Source organism: Apium graveolens, chromosome 2 (genome assembly GCF_009905375.1).
Source record: "Apium graveolens cultivar Ventura chromosome 2, ASM990537v1, whole genome shotgun sequence".
Taxonomy (NCBI): domain Eukaryota; kingdom Viridiplantae; phylum Streptophyta; class Magnoliopsida; order Apiales; family Apiaceae; genus Apium; species Apium graveolens.
This window is the reverse complement of record NC_133648.1, coordinates 201,489,505-201,498,388: the sequence shown is the minus strand read 5'-3', so window position 1 is coordinate 201,498,388 and position 8,884 is coordinate 201,489,505.

Genomic DNA, 8,884 nt, shown 5'->3' with positions numbered 1-8,884 from the left:
TAAAGCAGATTGTCTCCCAACGGATGAAGCATTTTGCAACTCGACAGATTTGAATTTTGTGCTTCACTGGTAGTGTATTTTTCTGCATTATCCTTTGATAATGTTTCTTGATCACTTTCATCATCACTGTCATCACTAACCATCTCCACATTGTCAAATTTGAGGCTTTCATGGTAATCTCCATCTTGTAGTCCTTCAATCTTTTTATCATCAAACACAACATGTATTGATTCCACAACAATGTTGGTTCTCAGATTGTAGACTCTGTAAGCTTTACCAACATCATATCCAACAAAAATTCCTTCATCTGCTTTAGCATCAAACTTCCCATTCTGATCAGTTTGATTTCTCAAAATATAATATTTGTAGCCAAAGACATGAAGAAAATTTAGAGTTGGCTTCTTGTTCTTGAACAACTGATAGGGAGTCATGCATCTTGCTTGATTAACCAGAGAAATGTTTTGAGTGTAGCATGCAGTATTTACAGCTTCAGCCCAGAAATATGTTGGTAACTTTGATTCTTCAAGCATTGTCCTTGCAGCTTCAATAAGTGATATGTTCTTTCTTTCTACTACTCCATTCTGTTGTGGAGTTCTTGCTGCTGAAAACTCATGCAAAATCCCATTTTCTTCATAAAATGCTTTCATGACAGAATTCTTGAACTCAGTTCCATTGTCACTCCTGATTCTTCTAACTTTGAAATCCGGATGATTGTTGACTTGCCTTATATGATTGATGATGATTTCACTAGCCTCATCTTTGGAATTAAGGAAATATGTCCAAGTGAACTTTGAGAAATCATCTACAATTACTAGGCAAAATCTTTTCCTTGAGATGGACAACACATTGACTGGTCCAAACAAATCCATGTGTAGTAGTTGCGAAGGTTCTTCAATTATTGAATCAAGCTTCTTTCTGAATGATGCTTTTATTTGCTTTCCCTTTTGGCAAGCATCACACAGTCCATCCTTTGAAAACTCCACTTGAGGAATGCCTCTAACCGGTTCTTTCATTACAAGTTCATTCATGGTCTTGAAGTTTATATGGGATAGCTTCTTGTGCCATAGCCAACTTTCATCTTGACTTGCTTTACTGAGAAGACAAGTAACAGATTCTGCATTTGATGAGTTGAAGTCAGCTAGATACACATTTCCTTTTTTCACTCCAGTGAGAACCACTGTGTTGCTCCTTTTGCTTGTCACAACACAGGCTTCTGAGTTGAAGGTTACTGAATTGCCTTTATCACACAGCTGGCTAATACTCAACAAATTATGCTTGATACCATCCACTAAGGCAACCTCCTCAATGATGACATTGTCTTTTGAAATCAAGCCATATCCCACAGTATAACCCTTGCTGTCATCTCCAAAAGTAATACTTGGGCCAGCTCTCTCCTTGAACTCTGTGAGCAGGGTAGAATCACCAGTCATGTGTCTTGAACAACCACTATCCAAGTACCACAGATTCTTTCTGTTTTCCTGCACACATTAAAATCAAATCAAGTTGATTTTGGTACCCAAGTTTCCTTGGGTCCTTCCTTGTTAGCTTCTTCTTCTTCTGTTTCTTAGGTTTGATCTCATTTGACTTGGGGATATCAGATTCATCCTTAGTCATTTGAGTTGGACCTTTGAAACCATTCATTATAACAAAATTATCATGCACATTTTGATTAACAGGAAATGGCATGCTATTAGTAAACATGTTGTTCCAATAGGGCATGCTAAATGGCATTTGAGGAATACTAAATGCAGCATAATAAGGATTAGGTGCAAATGGCATATTAGCAAATTGTGCATTCATATTCTGTATAGACATAGCAATCATAGGCATAGAAGGCAAGGCATTTATGTTGGGAAAAGGAGGTGGCACGGATATGGAAGTAGGCATGGTAGTTTTGCAATTAACACTTAACACAGATTTTTCTTGGAGCATACTTATCAGGTGTGTAGTTGTTATGCTTGTTAATCCCTACTTTACCATTTCTATTATTTTTCTTTTTAGACTCTGTTTTACCCTCAATCTTTTCTAGTCTGTCATTCAATTGCTTGATAGACAGATGACCAACATTCACTTTCTTCTCCTTCCTCACTTGAATAGATTCTCCTGAAATGAAGTTTTTGGAAACTGATCCATATATATCATTTAACTTGGCAAGTTTGGCTTTACTCACAGGTTTGCTCACAGCCGACGGATAAGGATTTATGTCACTCGACGGATAATCCTTTTAATTATCCGACAGATGACTCTCATCATCTGTCGAGTCCACATCTGTTAGAAATCCTTCAACCAAATTGGATTCTAGCTTCTCCTTATTCTTCTTACAGGCTGCATCAAAAAAGGACTCAATACCTTGAACTTTGGTGATTTGAGCATGAACATCTCTAGATGTTTTCCATGCCTTAATCACCTCATGTTCTCGTTCAAGCTGCTTCTTCAAGATCTCTTCTTTCTTCAAGCACTCAGTTAATTCATCCTTAGCAATTTTACACTCAATTCTCAATTTTTCAAATTCAATAAACTGAGATTCTAGCACATTATTCCTCTCACTTGAAAACAAATTATTTTCTTTGATTTTAGCATTTTTCTTAGTAAGAGACTTAAGTGTAACACGCAAATGATATAATTCTGTAGACATGTCATTTATTGCATCATTACACTCAGCTTTAGATAAATATGTAAGGTTAGTGGTGATTACCTGATTACTTGAAGAACTTGTCTCTGTTTCATCAGACTTGGCCATTAGGGCTAGATTGACATAGCTGACATCCTCATCCTCATCCAGACCATCTGCTGCCCAGTCATTTTCTTGTGTAATGAAAGCCCTTTCCTTTTGTTTAGCAATTCAAAATATTTTTGTTTATAGTCCACAGGCTCAAACTTCTTCTTGCTGGAATCTGACTTTCTACACTCACTGGCAAAGTGCCCTGCCAAGCCTCATTTGAAACATTTGAATTTTGATTTATCCACCATGTTTCTATTTGGCTTAGTTGCTCCAAAGTTCTTCTTGAACTTGAGCTTGGAAAATCTTCTGGAAAGAAATGCTAGATGTTCATCAATCTCATCCATATCATCTTGGCTCAAAGAATCTTCATTTTCTGCTACCAGCCCCTTGCCCTTGTTTTCACAAACCTTTGAAGTAGACTCAACAGCTTATATCTTCATTATCTTCTCTTTCTCTAACTCAGCAACCAGTGCAATGGACCCTCCTTTCTTTCTCCCTTTCTCCATTCTTTCATCTTGCTCTATTTCAAGCTCATAAGTCTTTAGAATGCCATACAGTCTCTCTAGTGTGAACTCTTTATATTCTTGTGAATTTCTCAAGGAGACTGTCATTGGTTTCTATTCTTTTGGTAGGGATCTCAGAAATTTGAGGTTAGAATTTTTGGTTTGGTAGACTCTTCCATGCAACTTTAGAGCATTTAGTAGCTTTTGAAATCTACTTAAGATATCAGTGAGAGTTTCACCTTCTTCAAAGTGGAAATGCTCATATTGCTGAATTAGTAACTGCATCTTGTTTTCTCTAACTTGTTCAGTGCCATCACAGATAATCTGAATTGTGTCCCAAACTTCCTTGGCAATTTTGAAATTGATGATGTTGTCAAACATGTCACCATCAACTCCATTGAACAAAATATTCATGGCCTTCTTGTCTTTCCTGACTTGTTCAATATCAGGATCTGACCATTCATGCCTTGGCTTGGGAACTGATGGCTCATTTCCAGTTGCAGCTCTCATTGGTACATGAGGACCTCTCTCTATGCAATCCACATAGGCCTCATCTTGAGAAAGTAAATGAAGATGCATCTTTACCTTCCAGTGATGGTAATTGTCTTTGTCCAGAAAAGGAATCTTGACTTCAACATCCTTCTTGTTCATCTTGCTGTTTGTTATGATCTTTAAACTCTTTGTTCTTCAAGAGCTTGCTCCGATACCAATTGTTAGTCCCTAACAATGCAACAAGAATTACAGAAGGGGGGTTGAATGAATTCTTGAAACTTTTTCTGAATTACAAAATGTTCTATCTTAATTATATATATAGGTGTTTGATTTGCTAAGTGCGGAATAAGAGTTAGTTAAATCAAAACATAAAGTAATAAAAACACAAGTCTTTAAAACTTTCTGGTGGATTTGATTGTATCCACCAGATATATATATATATATATATATATATATATATATCAAGAGAACCCTGTGAAGCTTGAATAGCTCACAACTGCTTACAACAATAAGAACAACTAAACTTACAGAGAAATACTAAGGATACAACTTACAATTATTTCTCTGAGAAAAATGTATTGCTTAGTCTTCTAGTTCTATTTGCTACTCTTGGTTTATATATCACCAAGATTACACAGTAATAAGACAAGATAATAAAACAAAACCTATAAGGTCTAATACTATGCTGCTTCATTACTCTATTCCAGCATCTTTGAATATCCTCATAATAGCATGGAAATGGCAATGCTTCTTTGTTCCCAAAAACCCAGTTCAATGGGCTTCCACATTCCTTTTGCATACACTTGACGCATGTGACTGTGTGTTCACTGTCAACTGATGTTTGAATTGATTATCCGTCGGGTACATGATCACCCGTCGGGTTGCCTTGTTGATCATCCGTCGGGTAGCTTTGTTGATCATCCGTCAGGTAGCTATTTGGCACTTGACTTCATTTCATTTATGCAGAATTACAAGACATCATCTATGTACAATTAATCAACCTATTCTGCATATCTAATTAAAGTCAACATGACTTATATGCTACTACAGAATCTAAACAAAGGTGTTTGCATAAATGTGCTTCATGACTTATTATTACAAAAGCTACTCACTCGATGGATAACAATTCATCATCCATCGGGACTATATTGAGTCATCCGTCGGGACTATATTCCTTTTCCATCGAGTGCTACATTTTTCACTAAGTTAAATCTACTAAGGTGTTTTGTTAATAAAATCATCAAGTTCACAACATATTCACAACACTAGCTTCTCCAAAGAATTACAAATCAAATCCTATACAATGATTTAGCTTTTGTTTGTCTAAGGATTTAATTACCAGGTAATGATTATAATGCCCCTATGAATATACAAGAGTTAAACCGGGAATTATAACGTTACTCCGGTGAGAAGTTAAACGGATATTCAAGGTGCTTGAGCTTCTCTAAAAATCTTTGTTTCTTGTTTTATCAGCTCTCTTTTTTTGGAGAAGAAGATAAATAGAACTATACAACTGAATTGCTTCTGCTGCTTGAGTGTAGACTTATATTCAATTGAAACATGTGGTCAAATATTAACCACACAAATCAATTAAACAAACCAATAAAGTTGTGGCTGAGGAGCTTGAACGTGCTAACCTGTGACCAGAGGGGGATGGCTGTTGTACTTAATATGTTTTATCACAAAAACATTAACTGGTGACCAGGCAACCTACAAGCTCAGGAGTATAACATGTGACTAATAGTAGTACAGGTAACCTGCGACCTTGAATCTGTAAACCAACAAAAACAAGTACAATTATGTGTACTTAACTTTCTTTTGGTTAAAAAACTAACCTGCGACCACTGGTTGCTTTTTTCTTTTGTTTTTTATTTTCTTTTTTTTGTTTCTTCTCTTTTTCTTTTTTCTTTTTTCTTTTATTTTCTTTTTCTTTTCTTTTTATTTAAGTTTAAATTGTAACTAAATTAATTTATAAACTAAACTTATATATAACTTATATAAAATAAACTACTTTAGATTTATCAAATAAACCTACTTAAAGTTTATAAAATAAATCATTTTAAGTTTATTAAATAAATTATATTAAAGTCCATTAAATAAATTTATTTAATTTAACAATTAAACTTTGAACTAGGCCAATCCCTTTAGCCGTTTAGTTGTACCCTGTGCACCTCTTCTCGTACTTTAACAGATAAACGTTCAATCCAAGTACGTTCCTCAACTTAACAATTCTCCTATAAATAATACCCAGATTCCTTTCACGAGCTGTTGACGCCTAGTGCAACTGGTCTGGTTCACAGACGACTAACTCCGATTCAGGTCTTCGTATTATAGCCTTGATTATATTGTTCAGCTTGCAACAACTTTATCGCTTCAGACAGTGACTGTCAAAAAACAAATGTACTTTTACTGAAATCCTTTCTGGTACTTTAGACAACGTCTTCATTGCTACTACAATCTTGAATACTGCATTCACTGTTCTTTACCGATGCTTGAACATATAAATGAACTCCTGTCAGTGAGTATAACTTCAAGACTGCAGCTGTCTTCTTTGACCTCTGTCTATACCATGTCTTTAATTCTCCAGATTCCTATGCTTCAAACACTGTCTATCTTGAATCAATGTCAATTCACTGAAATCTTCTGGTAGCACTTATACACTGAATCTTCTACATTTCTGTAACCCTGAAAGTCTTTAACCTTTGTTCTTCACTAAGGCATGATCATTGTTAGGTCACACACACTATAGAAGGGGGTTGAATACAGTGTTTAGCACAATCAAATCAAAATTAAGAACACAAGTAACTGAACACAGATTTTATTCAACAAAATAAACTCTGTTACAATATGGAACTGTCATCTCTCAGTGATGAACAAAGTATCACGAGAGCTGTTAGGGTTACAAAGAATAATAACTTCGATAATGATAACACTTATAGTGTAAACCCTATGCATGTGTTTATATACTACACAGTTACAAGATAATGTTCTAATTGATATGGAATATAATTTTGCTTCCTAAAATATATCAACTAGTTATCTTTTCTTCCAAGTATTCTATTCTTCATAGAATTCTTTCTTCATGCATATTTCTTTTTGTCTTAGTCTCGATCTTCTTTCCTTTCAATCAGCCGCCTGCCTTATCTGAAAGTCATCTTAAGTCCTGATATTATCTCCTGATATATATCTTCTGATAACTTAAGTTCTGATAACTTAAGTTCTGTCTTCAGTATAAGTGCTGATTTCCAGTTAAGTACTGATTTTTCCTATTAGGTAAGATCTGAAAACTAAACATAAATCATATTACACATGACATTATCAAATATATCTAACAATCTCCCCCAACTTATAAATTAGCATAATATACAAGTTCAACAGATATTTGATGATGTCAAAAACATTAAGTACAAATGCATGAGAATTTGACTAGATAACTACAACTTACAGTCCTTTCAGCTTTACCATCTTTAACATCTGATAACAGCTTCAGTCTGTATACACTTCAGAATTTAAGCAGTTGTAGATCTTTGACTTGGCTTCAATTTCTGATCTCTTTGATATCAAGAGTTGTTCTGAGATAGTTTTTCAACAAACATCTCTCAGCATATTCAAGTTCATTGACCATCCTCCTTTTGTCATTTATCAATTCAGTTATATCTTCACCAGTTTGAAAAATAGCTGCTCTGAGATCATTTATCTTAGCTTTTCTTATCTCCCGATCTAGTCTAATCATATATGCCTTGTCAGACTCTAGATTGAATTCCACATCCTTATAACCCAGAAAAGTAGTTATAATCTTAGCAGAGTTAGGCTTCATTTCGACAATATCACCTTTGTGATCTCTGTACTTGGGACAGTATGTGCTGTCAGACTTTACAGAATAAAGCTTCTTCTATCTTTGAATTTGAGACTTTAAATAACCTGCAGCAATATCTGTTAATCTGTCTTTCACTTGAAGTAGGAATAGAACATGTTCCAGTTCCTCAAAATACTTCAGTGGTATAGCATTCTGCCTAATCTGGTATACACTTCCATCTGTCATAAAATATAACAAGATATGTTCTTTCAAAAAGGTATAGTAAACCATTTGTACAGATTCAAGTCGATTCAATCTTTCAGGAGTTGCTCCAACACCTGGTTCACTTAAGGAAGTTGGATTATTGGTAGTGTTATGTACTCTTCTTTCATCAGAACTACCCAATCCAGATTTATCTCTTGCTTCCTTTCCTGTATCAACTCTTGCTTCAAACCCACTTGTTGCAGTCTTTAAAGGTTGAGGCTGTTTAGCTTTGGTGAATCCCGGTAGGAGTATCTTTGAAGGTTTAACATGAGAAATCTCAGAGGTTTCCTTTTTCTTATTGTAACACCCCCAGATCCGGGGTCAGGGATCCGGGTCGTCACGGTCTTTCTTTCCACAATATCACTTCACTTAATTAATAATAATTAACCTTATGCTGTGACCCCACACTAACACACACCACAACCCGTTATAGTCTCAGAGATGAAATTGAAATAAGTACAAGTCTTTGAATCCATAATTTAAAAGTTATTACAACCCAAAATAATTACTTGATAACTTTACAGTTAATTGCCATTATCTGCCACAAGTTATAATTATACAATATTTGGTTCCCAAAAGTAGAAGGTCTGATCTACAGATAGATCTACCTCTGCAGCTATAGCAGCTATGATCTCAACGGGAAGGCGCAGGGCGCTTCCCACGCTCTTGCGCTGGGTCTGCTTGAGTCTGGCCATCTTTCCTAACTGTTGTTGTGTGATGAAGAAATAAAGCAAGAGTGAGCATTACAGCTCGCAAGATAATATATAGTGTAAACAATAATGTAAGTATCTAAATGGATAACTTACTAGAATCCTTTATCAAGTGTAAGATAATTACTTACTGGATATAAGCAAAAACAAGGGATGAAGTTACCAAATACTTCACTATACTTATATCATTTATAAAGCTACTTGAACTACCACTGTTCAAAGTATAATGAGCTTTCAACAGTTCATCACATAGATGAGACTACGAGACAAGATTTGAATAGATTAAATCTTTGCAGTATTATTGAAGGAAATGAAGATATGATATACTTCATTAAGTTCCAATATATATATCCACATATATACCTTCTTTATACAGTTCTTGGAAACCTCTGTCATG